At 38.8% G+C, this 16,313-nt stretch overlaps 1 protein-coding gene across 3 annotated transcripts in view; it reads left to right on the top strand.

Annotated features, from left to right (window-relative positions):
* Positions 1 to 10,180: 10,180 nt before the first annotated feature.
* The window catches only part of LOC121912799 (myocyte-specific enhancer factor 2D homolog), a 31,981-nt gene continuing 25,848 nt past the window's right edge, over positions 10,181 to 16,313 (top strand). The window contains exon 1 of one of the 3 annotated variants that reach the window (XM_042435240.1): positions 10,181 to 10,464. The gene's annotated coding sequence lies outside the window, so the exon portion shown is untranslated. The remainder of the gene's footprint in view (positions 10,465 to 16,313) is intronic. The other 2 variants (XM_042435242.1, XM_042435241.1) reach the window with 2 other exon arrangements.

Here is a 16,313-nt window from a genome sequence, read left to right as displayed (position 1 = left end):
CTTGAATGAATTACAAGAAATACACAAACATGTTAAAAACACATATATGTATGTTTTTACCTTATTTTATTATAGTTTGGTTATTTCGGTTTTTTTTTTGTTTTGTTTTTTTTTAATTTTCTACACCTTTAATTAAGGTTTATGTTTTGTATTAAATTATGGTGTTAATTTGTTTTTTCCTATATAAAGCACTTTGTAACACTGTTTTAAAAGGTCTTATATATAGAAAATGTATTATATATATATATATATATATATATATATATATATATATATATGTTGTCCCTTCTTTACCTTTATAAAAAGGCAAAATCAATAAAATATTAGTCATAGTCGTTACTGCCACTAACTGAAGACACAGACCAGCAGTACCTTGGCTCTTTTCTTTGGTATCCTTGTCTTCTCCAAACCCATCACCACTGTTTTCTTTTTTATTTAAACCTTAAGAAAGAAAGGCTTCCCACAGACTATAATCAAAACCACAGATTTTCCTCCATAATCCTCTCCTATGTTCTCATTTGCATCCTATGATACAGTGTGGTGTATGGTTTTTGTGACATTTGAAAACACATTCAGCGTTGCCCAGTTTCATCATCGTAGGTGGAACACACAGTCTTACATATAATGGAGCATATGGCGTTATGTCCTTAACTAATAAGTCAACAATTCTATCATGGTATGCAGTGTAAAGCCCCATGTCCAAAATACTGGCGATTCAGAATATGTAACACAGATTTAGTTATAAATTTATTGTTATGATGCAAATACTGAGCTGTTAGGAAACCAGAAGGAGCCATGGAAGCATATAGCAGGAGGTGGACATGTTATCTGATTTTAACTACAATAAATGTCCTCATGAATTATTTAATTCATTCTGAAACATAAATAGGAAAAGACTAATCAGCAGCGAAAAATAGAAAATAGCTCCATCCAGAGCTGAAGTTGTTGTAATTCAACTTTAAATGTCCAGAAGCACTAGCTGGCATTAGCTGATGTTTACTGCCTGGATAGAGTAGATGATAGAAACAATTACCCATTCAGTGACTCTACCGAGGTCATTTTAACCCCAACCCATTGAGGTCAGGCTGACCTGACCACACACACACACACACACACACACTCTCTTTTGCAGTGCAGACCTTTCCATCTCACAAGGGAATTTTTCAGGAGTGTTACTCACTGCAGCTTACATCCCTCTGCAAGCAAATGCTAAGTTAGCACTGGCTAAACTACATGATGCTACAAATGAACTGCAAAACTCTCATCCAGACGGTGTGTTTATTATAGCGGGGGATTTCAATCACGGCGACTTTAAGACTGTGCTCCTCAAATTCTATCAGTTTGTGGACTTTTCCAACCAGAGGAAATAATAAGTTAGACCATGTCTATTACAATATGTCAAATGTTTACAAAGCATCGCCCTCGTCCCACCTTGGCCAGTCTGATCACATTACTCTGTTCCTGATCCCGGCATACAAACCCCTCATCGCCAGGATAAAGTCCACTGTACAGACTGTCAGAGTCTGGCCAGAGGGAGCCATGTCCAGACTACAGGATTGCTTTGACAACTCAGACCGGGATCTGTTCAAACGAGATGCCCCTCAGAACAATCACACGGACTTAAACAACTATGCGTCCTCCATCCTGGACTACATTAACTTCTGTATGGACACTGTTAAGAGCTTTCATACATTCCCCAACCATAAACTTTGGATGAAAAGAGATGTTCAGAATCTGTTGAAGGCACATGATAATGCTTTCTGTACAGGAGATCCAGTGGCTTTTAAAACAGCCAGGTACAACCTGAGGAAAGGCATTAGGGAAGCAAAGTGCTGCTACAAAATGCAAATAGAGGAGCATTTTAACAGCTCAGACTCCTGGCGTATGTGGCAGGGCATTAAAGCCATCACAGACTACAAAGGTAACACCTGCCCAACACACACAGCAAACTCATCTTTCCCTGATGATCTGAAATACTTCTTCGAACCGTACAACAGAGACGACAACCAATCCATCACCAAGCTGACACTGCAGGAGGCTCCATCTGGTGCTGGGCTCCCACGAGGTGAGACGGGCCCTAAGCCACATCAACCCCAACAAAGCCACTGGACCTGATGGGGATCCTGGATGGGTCCTGAAACACTGTGCAGGACAGCTGACAGCTGTGTTCACCAGCCTGTTTAACATCTCTTTGGAACAGGCCACTATCCCATCCTGCCTCAAGTCTGCTACAATGATCCCTGTGCCAAAATAGACAGCAATCAGGTCCCTGAATGACTATCACCCAGTGGCCCCTAACCCTGATAGTTATAAAGTGTTTCGAGTGACTTGGTTTCACATACATAAAAAGCAACATCCCTTCCTCCTTGGACCACCGCCAGTTTGCTTGCAGGGCAAACAAGTCAACTGATGACGCAGTCTCACTGGCCTTCCACATTGCCCTGTCACACCTGCAACAGCACAACATGTCCGGATGCTATTCGTTGACTATAGCTCTGCTTTTAACACCACCTTTCCCAACAACCTGGCCATCAAACTAAACAATCTTGGCCTCAACACCCAACTGTCTAATTGGGTTCTGGACTTTCTTACCAGCGGACCACAAACAGTGCGCATGGGTAAGCATTTCTCCTCCCCCATTACACTGAACACCGGAGCACCACAGGGCTGTGCACTGAGCCCCCTCCTATTCTCCCTCATCACGTACGACTGCAAACCCATCTATGATTCCAACATCATAAACAAGTTTGTGGATGACAGCATCATGACAGGTAGGATCATCAATAACAATGAGTCAGCCTACAGAGAAGAAGTTGAGAACTTGCAGAGCTGGAGCTGGGACAACAACCTTGTTCTCAACCCAAATAAAACAAAAGAACTGCTATTGGACTTCTGGAGACTGAAACATAATGGCCACAGTCCCATCATCATCAGCAGTGAGAGGGTGGAGGCAGCTCAGAGCTTCAAATATCTTGGAGTCCACATCAGCCAGGATCTGTCACGGTCCATCAACACAACAGTGATGGCCAAGAAAGGTCTTCTGAGGGTTCACTTCCTGAGGTGCCTGAAGAAAGCACAACTTCCACATGTCCTTTCATTACATACTGCATTACAGCCTCCAGTACATCATCAAAATGGCTCAGAGGATCATCGACTCACAGCTCCCAACACTAGAAGAGATTTTTCAGAAGCCGCTGTTGCCGCAAAGCCATGAATATCTGCAGAGACCTGACCCATTCCGGCCACATTATCTTCACCCTTAAGCCGTCTGACAAGCGTTACAGAGCCTTGTATGCTCACACAACCAGGCTGAAGAACAGTTTTTATCCACTGAACACACAACGCCCCACTACATTACACACATTTAAACACATGTTGATCATGTGCAAACGTTCTTCCTGGCACGGACTGATATCTCAAACACTGTGACTGTTTATTATTCATCTTACCACTCCTCAAATGCAATAACAGAATTATTTATCAACCGCTGTGACTGTTCTTTATTTCAATACCTCCCTTAACCATAATCTGTTCTGTGCAATATATCTTCAAGTGCAATAATCTGTTCTATGTAATATTTCTCCAAACTGCTGCACTACTAGCTCCACTGCTCCCAGTACCTGACATTTTACTTTATATTCTGTGAATATAGTATTTCGTTCTTATCTATTTTTTGTATCTTATAATATATAGGGTCTATTTTTTATTCTTAATTAGGCATCTATAGAATTTCTCCAAACAACATTTCATTGTACTTGCACAGTGACAATTACCATACGAGGCAGCTGGATTCACAAGATCACAACATCATGAGATCATGCAAGAATCCATCTCGTCAGCCCTCAAGTTTTGCGCTCGTGTCCGGGACTAAACACAACCACCATCGGTGGTTCGGACCAACCAGCTTCCTTGACATGTAAGACAGTAATAGACGATGATAGACAGATAGTTCATCCAATCATCTGCCAAGTATTTTTTGAAAGCGCCTGCCTTTTCCAAACAGTTTCCATGGACGACTTTCTCAGATGGTTCTGTGTAACAAACCATCTGACGCGTCAAGAGTTACAGTGATAATAAAGTTCTTATCTTATCTTACTTTACTTTGTTTATGTTCACATAACTCTCTGGCCCTCAGATCAGAGGTTGTGTTTAGTCCCAGAAACAGCTGGGATGAGTCATTTTACTACTTGAGCAGAGTCATCTTCCAACAGCACTTCACACATTTACAATATAGGCTTGAAGCTTTCACAGTGGCTCTTATTGAAAATAAGCCGTCTGTTTCATTCTATTTGGTAATTTCTTTGGTTATTTCCAGTGATAACAGTGATACACTCATATTATAACAAAAACATGATTTTTTCACATTATCATTTGATAATTATTTTACTGGATAACTCATAGATAATTTATTTCAGCAAGAAGGAGAGCCAAGACTTTAATAGCTAGAAATTGCTAGAAAACACCCTCATGAGTAACTAGAGTGACAAGTAGCTCAAGTCTCCACGATAAAAGGAGATCATGGAAGAGTAACATGATGGCAGAGTGGAAACGTGGAGTGTGTGTGTGTGTGTGTGTAGGCAGCAAAGTGGGGTAGACCTGCATGAAGAGCACTTTGGCTAGTTTTTGTCATTACCACAGTTACCACAAAGCACATTTACAGGCATGCAAATGGAAATACAATCACAATCACTGCTCAGGTTTAGTCTGTCACAAGAATGGAAACACATTTGTCAAACAATAGACTTGCTTATTATGCTGCCCTTTGTTCAGGTTACTCCGACCTCTTCTGTATGTTGAACTATTTTCATACACTGGTAAGATTATAAGGTGAGATTTAATTTTTGGGTTGGGAGATATGACAAAATATATAACTTGAGATGACATACATTTTCAACTGCCATACTTTCACCCTTTAATATCTCTGATTGTAAGAGACCATTGTTGGCAATTGTTGCCAATCAGTGAGCAGGACTGCTTTATGAAAACTGGATTATTTTTGCATCAGTGTCAAGTATTTAATTTGCTAGATTATTCTTTAATAGAGGATTTTATTACCACTCCAAATCTTATTGAGTTCACAATCAAAGTTGACTGAAAGCAATAAATATGCCAAGATAATTAAATTCAGTACAATAGTCCTCTAATACATAATACCTTTGTGAGTCTTATATTGCTCAATATCTTTTTATACTTTGTCTTCCTTTTAAATTAAAAACATGCTCAAGAATCACAAAAAACATATATGAATTTGCTTAACATCCTGTGAGTGAGTCAGAAATGTGTTTATTAAACTTCATGGTGATTTTTGAGGCTGTAATTTGTGGTGTTGTCACAGTGTATCACACTGTATTGTGAAGTGTTATCTGTGCATATCTGCTATAAATATACTGTATCCTTTAAACTGAATTAATGCAGGCAGTATGGAGCTGATCATAGCGAGGATGGCACGCTGCTTGGATAATTAGACGCAGTTCTAAAGTGCAGCATGTTTATTAAGAATGTTATTGCAGTTTTAAAAGAACAGGATTAACAAATAAGCGTTTTACCCATGTAGCACATCCTTTTTTATAATCTCTTTGAGATGAGCTTTAACTGACTCATGTTTATCTATTGATTTGGTTTTCTCTGCCTTCTTTGCATTCTTTCAAAATTCCTTAATAATGCTATCAGAAGAGGTCTGGACTTGTTTGACTAAACTTGTGAATCTTAATTTGACAAAACTAGTGACTTGTGACTTCACTTGGACTTAAACTTTGTTGACTTGGGATGTCTTGATATCCTCCCCAAGCCCACTGATCAAAAATGTTGTTAAAAAGTGTTCTGTGAATAAATTTGTCCTTTTCCTGACAAATAATCAATCCGTCATTAGCCGATCACTTTGTGTGAAAAGGAGGGAAAGATGGAAAGGTGCGTTTGTCAGTGCGGACAGACAGATGATTATTAGATTCAAATAAAGACTACGAAATGGAAGACAACATGCAAAACATTAAGCTCGGGAATATCAAATGATTCATTGTGTCACAGCAATAACACACCAAGGTACACCTGATCATTTGGCATTTACGTGTTATAAAGTTTATTTCTAAAGTGAAGTTATTTTAAAAAAGTATTCATTGTTTATATACTAACTGTTTAAAAAGGACTCAAACACATAGTTGAATTGGGATTTTTAGTCTTGACTAAGGATTTGTGTGACTCTATCATGTGATTCTTTGAGTTTTCTCCTCTGGTTCACTGTTGATTTGGGCCACTAAAGTACTCTACCTGTCTGCAGTCGCAATGTTTCACCACTCCAAAGTCACAAATAACATCCTACAATTCAGCAAGTTTAAGCAATTTTACTCTAAAGCTTTCCGCAGCTGGTCCAGGACATTTAAACAGATGCCCACTCTGTTCTTTTAAGGAGCCCGAGGCCAATTCCTTCACGAGTTTCTTCAGCTGAACTTTTCCTTCCTTTCGCTGCCTGATCTCTCTGCTCTCTGCACCCTGCATTTCATTTCTCGTGTCTGCCTCTGGACAGAAGTTGAATTGCTAGTCGCCACTGGACTTCATCCAGATGACTTCATGAACTTCTCAAAACTTACAGGTCATCATATTGATTTTTGGGGGGCATATGGGTTCCTTTAACATGATCTCTTTCTTTCATCCATAAGGGAAGACCTGCTTTTAATCCTCTGCAGCTCCTGGCCCACAGTAATGTCCATGCCTGCAGCCTGAGCTGGTTGTTGTTGTGAGGTCTGTCTATGACTCATCTCTGTGCCTATTTGTAGCTTATAGGTTTGAATCCAACATACCAAGCCAGCCTTTGATACTGTGTTTCTAATCCAAGATGTCCCTTATGAGGCATTTTTCCAAGATGTCATGCGTTTTATCTCTGTCAGCCTCTCTATTCCCAGTAGTCCCCTGCGCTGGGTCTGATACAGCATATGGTTTTAAACTAGGACACAAGTCTGCCTAGAAACCAGAGAGAAGAGAGATAGCTAAGAATAATGTGGGCAGCACGTTACTAGAAAAACAATGTTTTTAAAAGCAGATGCTTTCAGAGGCAATTCCATGTGATCTAAGTTACATGATGAACTTGGCCCACTAGTTTCCCCTCGGTAACCATTATTCAACTGTCACACCCAGGTTAACATATTCACGTGTCCCTGGGCAAAAAATACTCTGCATGAAACAATGATTTGTGTCTGATATCATTTTTCCACATAAAAAATTCAATTACCCCGTCAAAATATTTAAAATGACACCTACTCCCTATCCCCTTATTGAAAAATCCAGGATCTATGAATATGCAAATATTGTTTATAATGCAATATCTTTTCTACTTAACTGAAGAGTCCATTCTCAATGTTTGTGCACTGGAGGCTTCAAGTTTCCACATCACACTTATCCAAACTAGTTGTGATGTCACAAATCATGCTCACAGGTACATGTCTTAGACTCAGATTTAAAGTATGCAAAGAGAAACTTTCCCCTTCCTGCAGATGAATGTGAAAACAGCCTTCTAGTGTCAAACTCTGCACATACATCGTTCTGCACAGTGAAGCTCAAACATCAAAGTGAAGTAACTATAAGCAAAACACATTTTTGAGTGGAGGGCGACTTTAAGTACAGTGCAGGTAGCAGAAACGGACCATGGCAGCTTCATGATGCACTCAGAAAATACTGTGTGTTGAATACTTTGTGGTGATTTATCTAATTTCATGATATACAGCTTTACTAAGGAACCACAATATACAGTAAATTAGTCTGATAAAGGTGCTAAACTAGATTTGATTTTGCCACAGGGCCCCTCTACAAGACAATGCCACAAGATTAAGTAAAAATACAGAATATGCTTTAGTTGATATTGTACTACAGTGGTGTGAATTCCCTAACACAGGTTTCTGTTAAATTATAAAGTTTCTAAAAATTTTTGAGGAAATATATCAGATGTATTAGTGTTTTCAAATGCAGACATTTGTCATCTTTTAAGACGCTCAGGGAGACAACATTGGTAACTTCACAAGAATAGTTCTAGCAGGTTTCTCTTCAACAGATATGCCACATTGTGAAAAACTCCTTTAAAGTTCCTGTCAGTATTTCTCATTGAAAAGAATGAAACTGCTGCCAGCAAAGTAACAAGCTCCAGTAGCTCACTGCCCGCAGAACCCATTTGAATGAAAGTGGGCATGGTAATAAGCTGTTTCTCATCGGAAAAGAACAACACGGATGATTTACAGTGTTACCACAGAAACGGCACTGTTCAGTATGATCAAAACAACACCAGTAAAGGAAACATGCCACATATGTAAATCAGAATCAGCTTTATTAGCCAAGTATATTAACACATACAAGGAATTTGGTTTCTGTTTTCAGCAACTTTTAATTTACTTTCACCCAATGCAGAGAACAAATTTACAGGAGATTACAAATGAAGATATACAGCGAAACAAATATTAATAAACCTAAACCTATAATTGATCCATACAGGCAAGAGCTGGACAACAAACTATGTACAGGTCAGATTACTATATATTACTATATATACTGTATACAAGGTTGTGGTACATATAGTGCAATTGCCCCGGGGTTCCTGAAGGCCACTGTTGTAGTAATTTGATGAAATGAGAAATTGTACCTCTATAAAATAAATATATCAGTCAATATTATGTTTATCTGGTGTATGTTCTTGAATAAATTGGATTGTAATCACAATATTGAACACTAACGTGGGACATTGGTGTGGGGGATGGAATAGGGGGCCATATTCAGCCCATATAGGGTTCCCTGTAACTATTGTATGAATATAAGTGTTTTTCTGCATATATTAGTATACACTGTGCTATCAGTGATGAAAGAACTACCCTTTACTTAAGTAAACGTACTTAAGTAAAAGTACCAATACAGCAATGTTAAAATACTCCAAGTAAAAGTCCTGCATAAAGAATCCTATTTAAGTAAAAGTACAAAAGTATTAACAGCAAAAATGTACTTAAAGTATTAAGGTAAAAGTACTGATTTCATTCCTCTTACTGATATAGTATTATATATGACATCATTAGATTATTAATACTGAAGCATCAATGTGTAATCAGCATCTTACTGTTGTCACTGCTGGAGGTGGAGCTAGTTTGAACTACTTTATATACAGTTAGTTGGTGTAGTCCAGTGGTTCACAACCTAATCTTATCTTATGACCCAAAGGGTCATAAAATAAGTCTGAGGGGTTGTGAGATGATTAATGGGAGAGGAAAGAAGAAAGGACAAAGTTCTGATACCCAAACCTATTTCCAGTTTTTGGACTTTTTCTCTAATCTTTTATTTTTGGTGAAATATTGGATCATTTGAACATTTATTGAAATGAAACCATGTGAGAAGTTTAGAGGGAAAAATCACTATTTGGTGGAGCTGTTAACAACTCATAGACATCTGAAATGTTACTCTGACTACACAGACACTAGATATCACTAGACATCAAAAGCTAAAAAGGTTGGAAACCACTGGTTTAATCTTTAACAATGTGTTGTATTTTAAAAGCTTGTTATATTACAAAGCTATAAAGCTGTCAAATAAATGTATTGGAATAGAAAGAACAGTATTTTCCTGTGAAATGTAGTGGAGAGGAAGTATAAAGTAGCATCAAATTGGAAAACCTCGAGTACAAGTACCTCAAAATTATACTTAAGGACAGTACTCGAGTACGTGTACTTAGTTACTCTCCACCACTGTGAGCTTACGTGTTGTATGTGCTATTTCACAATGTGTGTTGCACTATTAAAAGTACAGTAATATTATGTAGAAATTCACAGAAATATGCATTTTTTTGGACATGGACGTGGGCATTTCAGCAGCCAATGTCGATACCATAACGTGTGACGGCATGATAAAGAAGGTCTAGGAGGACAATTTAGACCATAAACACCTCACAACATTTAACATTTCTCTTTTTTAGCAGCTTTAACATGCGGTTATTTGTCGCTAACAGTGCTGTGGTGATTACAGATGAGGAAAACAAATGGCCTAGCGGGCTCTCTTATGGAAAGCAGGCAGGGCACAGTGGGGCGACAGTGACATTTTCCCCACATGCAAAATCATGCAAAAGGTAAATACTGAGGCGGAGGGATACAAACACTAGTGCAGAACATGGCCGTCACCTCCGTCATGTCCTCTCTCACAGACCGGCCCCCTTCGTCGACGGCGCCCGCTGATTGGACGAGCGGCACGCACGTCAGCTTCTTATTGGATTTCCGACAGGTCAATCACGGGCTAATGTCAATGACGTCGATCATACACTGGGTACACTGAATCGCCTGGGTGGACAGTATAGTTACTTCAACATTAAATGGAATAAAATGCCGCGGATTCATGTAAATAGAGACGTCGCTTCAGCGTAATTAATTAATGTGGCTTAATTAAGACAGATCACCTCTGGAGCGGGTGGTGGCAGAGCTATTTTTGGTTTTATATCAGCAATATTTCAGGGTAAGTGGAGTGATACATTTCCTTCCTGCGTCTTTTTTCCTCGCTCAGGAGCACAGCCGCTTGCTTTATTATTTAAATATAGCAAAGTAACAAGAAACGCTGTACAGATTTATATTACAAAGAGAAACAGAGTTCATTTGAGTACAAAAATATCCGTTATGTGATTTAAAAGTAGTCCGTGCTCCTGCTCGCCAAGCCGAGTAGTATGGAGAGGAAGGTAATGGCTGTCGGTCGGGCTCGTAACTAGAAAATTGTGAAATGGCCTGTTTAGAGTGGCTCGTCCTCTGCTCTGTAAATTATAACCCGGTTATAGGGTCCTAAAGGACGGCGTATAGTTTGGTAAAACAAGGACACACGGTTTGATAGCAGTCTTAGCTCCACAACCTGTCAAATTAGATCCTGTAAATATACCTGTGTGGCGTCAGTGGGCCTACTCATGTCTCCAGACTCCCATCTGTCATAATGTTTGTAGCATACAGCAAAGAGTCCTGCTCCCACTTGATTTAAGAAGGAAAAAAAAGCTATTTAACCCCATGTGGATGTCCACATACCAGATCTAACATGGTCTGTAGTGTAAGGAGACTTAACTACACATATAAAAGAGCTATTGTTCAAAGCTGTTCATGCAGCTGCATTTTTTTTACAGCTCTTGAAGCTTCACTTTAACAAGAGCCTCAAGAAAAATTATATTTTTCCTGCACTGGTTTAAGTTACTGTGACATAAATGACTTGATGAGATTTTGGCTTTGGAGTAGTTTGGATTTTGTTCAAAAGACATACACAAAACACCAGATGCCACAGGGAAGGAAAGGAAGCTGCACGGCCTTATATTATTGTGTATATATATGCATTCTTTTAACATTAAACTTAAATGAAAGCTTCCTCAGGCTCAAACAAATTAGGGCACTGATTATGGTTGAGTATGGAGCTGTATGTCTTCGGTGGCTGCTGGCATGTGCACAGGAAATCAGCAGCCATGATTTCTGTGCCATCCCTTGGCAGATACCAAAGCTGCTGGGCTAGAAGTAGGCCAGTTTGACAGAGTGATCCACCATGTGAACCGTCCCTGCTGATGGATTCATATAAACATCTGTTGGCAACGCAGTCCTGCTGATTGAGAACACAGAATCAACTCTCTACCACTTACCTGTTTATTATAATACCAATTTTGGATTTAGTGCTTTATGCTTAATTTGCAAAGTAAAAGTGAAGTTCTGCTGATCCCAAATTTTCATCTAATTTTTGGATTGCAAAGTCCCATTTCTCTGCTGACCTCACAGCAGGATCAAAATGTTGTCTGGCCAAAAATCTTACTGGCATCAACAAAAATTTTTATGGAAATGGTTAAAATAACAACACTGTTGAAACTTGCAGTTCCTATGGGTTGGACTTTGAGCTGACAAAGCTGCGAACGGTTGCCAAGATGAACAGAATTTAACCAACCAAAGGGTTTCTCAAAAGCAGCATTTATATCCTGAATTGTTAGCGTCATTTGTAGTATTGTCTTAAGTCTCTCAGGTGAGGTAAAGCCCAGCAGAATAGACAAAAAAGTAATCACATTTGATGTTTTATCTCATATTGATGGCGTTTGGAAGATTTAATATAAAACAAAAAAATGTAAGCTCATTTTGAAGTGATTGTCTTATAAATAGACACAGTAGTATACACATTTCATTTCAAGTTTGAATCCCTCATGTTCCTTTAGGCATTTCTACACAGTTACGATCTATTTTCCTTTTTGTAAAGTTGAAAATAGTTCCCTTAAACTGCCCTCTCAGGAAAGTAATGATCGCTAGATGAGGAGGAGCATTTTCCATCCAAACATGTTAAGAAATATGTCTCACAGGAACACCCCACTCAATGACTTCAGCAGCATTTATTGGGCACATGTTCGATCGCTGCAACAACTTTGTCTTTTTTTTCCAAAGGTTCTTTGAGAAAGACACTGGCTCCTGTGGCATATGAGCATCAGGCAAATGCCTAAAATATTTAATTAGGATGATATTGCAACAAAAAGGCATTTTTTGGAACAGAACTGGAGATTTTAAAGGGGCAAGCATTGATCTGTTTGCTTGTGGTAATAGCTTTTAAAGCTTTTATAGCTTTTAAAGATATGAAGGGAAATGCAGAGGCATTCAGTGAGATGTGAGAAAGATGTGTTTCCATGAAAAATAGTTATTTAGTGAGGTATTATAGTTTTGACATAATGTGTTTTAATGGCAGTCATCTTGTAATTTCTGTTCTCAGCAATATTTAGTGGTGGTCACAGCAGCTCAGTTCATCAAACACTGTTATAGCTATATTGCACAACATCATAAATGACATTTACGCAATAGGTAGCTCTGAAGTACTTCTGCTTACAGTGTTGTATAGTTTAATTATTATCAGTTTAACGTTCTGTGAAAATGGGCAACTGTATTTAAAGTAGATAGCGTGTAGAGTGAAAACGATTTAATGAATTAGTAGATTGACAGAAAATGAATTGCAAAAATGATTAATCTAAAGTAAAAATACAAAACATTCGCTGGTTTAACTTTTCAATTATGAGGATTTGCTGATTTTCTTTGTTATATATGAGAATAAATTGAAGGCATTTGTTTTGGACTGCTACTTGGGCTCTGGGAAATTCACAATGTGTATTTTTACATTTTCACAAAAAGCAATAATTGAGAAAACAGCCAGAATAATTGATTGTAAGTTGCAGCCCAACAGCGAGTAATGCTTGTAGGCGACATGAACATATCCATCTTTCATCACTAGATGTTCCTTTTTGTTGTCAAGAGTAATGCTGATGCAAAGTCACAAGACAACGTGAGTGCAAATCAACCTTGGGGAGTGAAGATTGAGCCATTAAGGCCTTCCTGAACCCCTCTCTGAGAGCTGTGGACGCGCAAACCCAACTGCAAATCACGACTGAGGCTGCGACCATTTATCTCAGGGCTTTGGCACATTTCATTGGCTAGTGCATAATCCGCTAAAGGTCACTTCCACTAATTACACTCCTCCAAAACAGACGGATGTCTACCCTGAGCTTGATTGCGCTCTCCTTCATCAGAAGAATCTTCAAGGGTTGCATAACCATCACTTGGATGATTCAAATAACATATGCACGGTTCATTTTATTACTAGAGTGACCAGATGCCTGCTCTCTTAAGATAATGAGGCAAACGTTGCCCAGCCAAAAGTCATTCATTTGCCACAATTATACTCTTTAGTGTCTTAGATTGACTCGTAAACTGTGTCTTTTCTGCTTCTTTGGGTTTCCGTATGTCACCGAGCAAGCTCGGTTTGGCTGGGTGCTGGGCTCAGTTTTAGCCAAACGGCGACCTCATTATCTTGGCGTCCAATCAGTCCTCCGGCCAGCTCCTAATTGAGCCATCAGCGCCTTAAGGGGGAAGAGGAGGGATGAACGTGTCAATTACAGTAATGAGGGGGTAGCCATGCAGAGGGCAGTCAGGGGGATGGAGGCTAGACAGAAGCCTTGCAGCGTAGCCCTATTCTGGGCAGTTCACGGCTAATCAAAGATAATATTTTGGCCTAACAGTGGCAAACTTGGCAGAGTCAGCAGAGAAGAGTATTTTTTTAATCATTTTTCCATGTAGCAGTGGGATATTTCTACATGTCTTGTTGTGATAATTGTTTAGAGTTAGTGACTTACAGTTATAGCTAATGAATGATCTATGATGATGTCCAGCACTGCTGTAAATGCAGATACAGCCCAGTACCAACGACATCATACATGACTCTTTCTTTCAAGTATCGTCTAAGTTTTGAGGGTTATCCAGATTAATTGCAGGGTCTGTATATAATGTTGTTAGGAAATGGCTGTCATTATAGGGGTTTAAAACACTTTTAAAGTCTCTTATCACAGATTGTTAACTGGCTGTTGTGTGATAGACAGAAAATTAATCACCAAACATTTTGATAATCGATTGATTGCTTTAGCTATTCATCAAGCAAAAATGCTGAAGATTGAGCAGTTCCAGATTTTCTCTGTTTTATTACACTGAAAATCAATTAAATTTGGACTATTGGTCAGACAAAACAAGAAAATTAAAGATGTCACATTGGATTCTTGGAAATTGTGACTGACATTTGTCACTTTTTTGTAACAATAGATAAACAATGAATTGATTCATTGAAATAAATAATTGACAGATGAAACAAATAATGAAAATAATCAGCTAGTTGCAGCTGTACTATGATATGTATCCACATATTTGTGTTTAGGAGGAAAATAAATACACAAATAGGGTTACAAATTGGTGATTTGGTGTATTTATTTTCACAATAACCAGTAACATACCGACTGTGATTGGCCGACTTCCCAGAAAACGCCTCGGTTTCCAACCAGCCTAAGTCATTTGTAACACCTTAACACCAGACAGGAAAACGACACCTATTGTCTTTTCAGTCCGTCACTTCATCCTAAAAACATTTTGTTGACTACTTGTTCTTTCTGATAGTGAACCCTTATCCCCATTCTGTGGAATGGTTGATGGTTTGTGAATACACCAGAGACAACAATGGAAATAGGTCTAGGACTTTATTGTTCTATCCCTGACAGTCTGATATGCTGTATTTTAAAATATATTGAAGTGTTGTCAATTAACCTAAACTAGGGATGCACCGATTTTAACGGTTTCTCTCTATAATGATTGATACCTCAACCTCAGGGTATCTGCTGACACTGAGAACCAATCCAACACCAGTGCTCTTTTTCCCAGATTTAAAATCTGTGTACCACACTGCGTAGAAATCATTAATCTCATTTTTATGTTAAGTAACATAAGGACAGGGATTGCTGTAGTGTCTATACAGATCTTCCCAGTAAAAACTAGTCAACAAAGTGAGCTGAAAGTCACGGATAAATGGTTGAAAAGCATAGCTGCAATTCAAAGTAATCATTGTATGAATGCAAACTTGATCAAACCTTCTGACAAAGATATAGATCAAGCCTAAATATCAACATATCCAGGGTCACTATGTCTGTAGTAATTCATATGTGCAGCCTCAGATCCATGTCAGCCACTGTTGTGAACTATTCCAGGAAAACCATCCCATATATTGAGAGGGTATTTGAGGCCATTTGATATAGTTGTGGGGGTACACCTGTTATCCAGGGAGGGTTGACTTGATGACTTGGTTGTACAGCAAAGTCTGGTTGCCCTTGATTCAACCCTCCTTGGATAACCATGACCTCCTGGAGAATATTCACAGATGAGGTACACCTGTTTAAATGCACGTACCATTATTTGAACTTGATCATCAGTGATAGGCTGTAATATTTTTGGAGTTGTTATATGCTGCTGTTGACGTGTTAAACGGCTCTTAGAGTTGAGCCTAACGTGCTGAATTTAAGTACAACTTCTGATTAACTCTCAAGCTGGCCACTCTCTGAAGTGTTAAAATGTGGTTTGTGGAGGCCCCATGTGCACTCCAGTGGCGTTTTCATTTTTTCCGTCTGGCCTAACAACAATCCCACAGGAAAGCATGGATGTGGAGGGGTCAAGACTGGAGGAAAAACTTAACACAATTGCAACAGGGCTGAGGTTATGTGTAGGAGGAAGCATTGGATTTTAGTGAAGGTATTGTATTAAATATATCTTTGGTGGATGTAAAACAGGTCTAAACTGAAAGCTTGAAGGTGTAGAAAATGTGGTATTACTGAGAAAGTTGTGGTCTACAAGTAGAAACTAGTTTGCTGTCAGTTATTTTCATGGGATTGATTTGTAGTCTTATTTTGACTTTCAAATGTGTGGCTACCCGATCGAACAAGGTCACATTACTACTCCTTAATTAAGGACATTAAACACACGCATACAAACAAATCCATGATAAAAATGTCA

Source organism: Thunnus maccoyii, chromosome 15 (assembly GCF_910596095.1).
Source record: "Thunnus maccoyii chromosome 15, fThuMac1.1, whole genome shotgun sequence".
NCBI lineage: Eukaryota > Metazoa > Chordata > Actinopteri > Scombriformes > Scombridae > Thunnus > Thunnus maccoyii.
The sequence above is the reverse complement of the archived record's forward strand: the minus strand, read 5'-3'. Positions and strand labels throughout refer to the sequence as shown.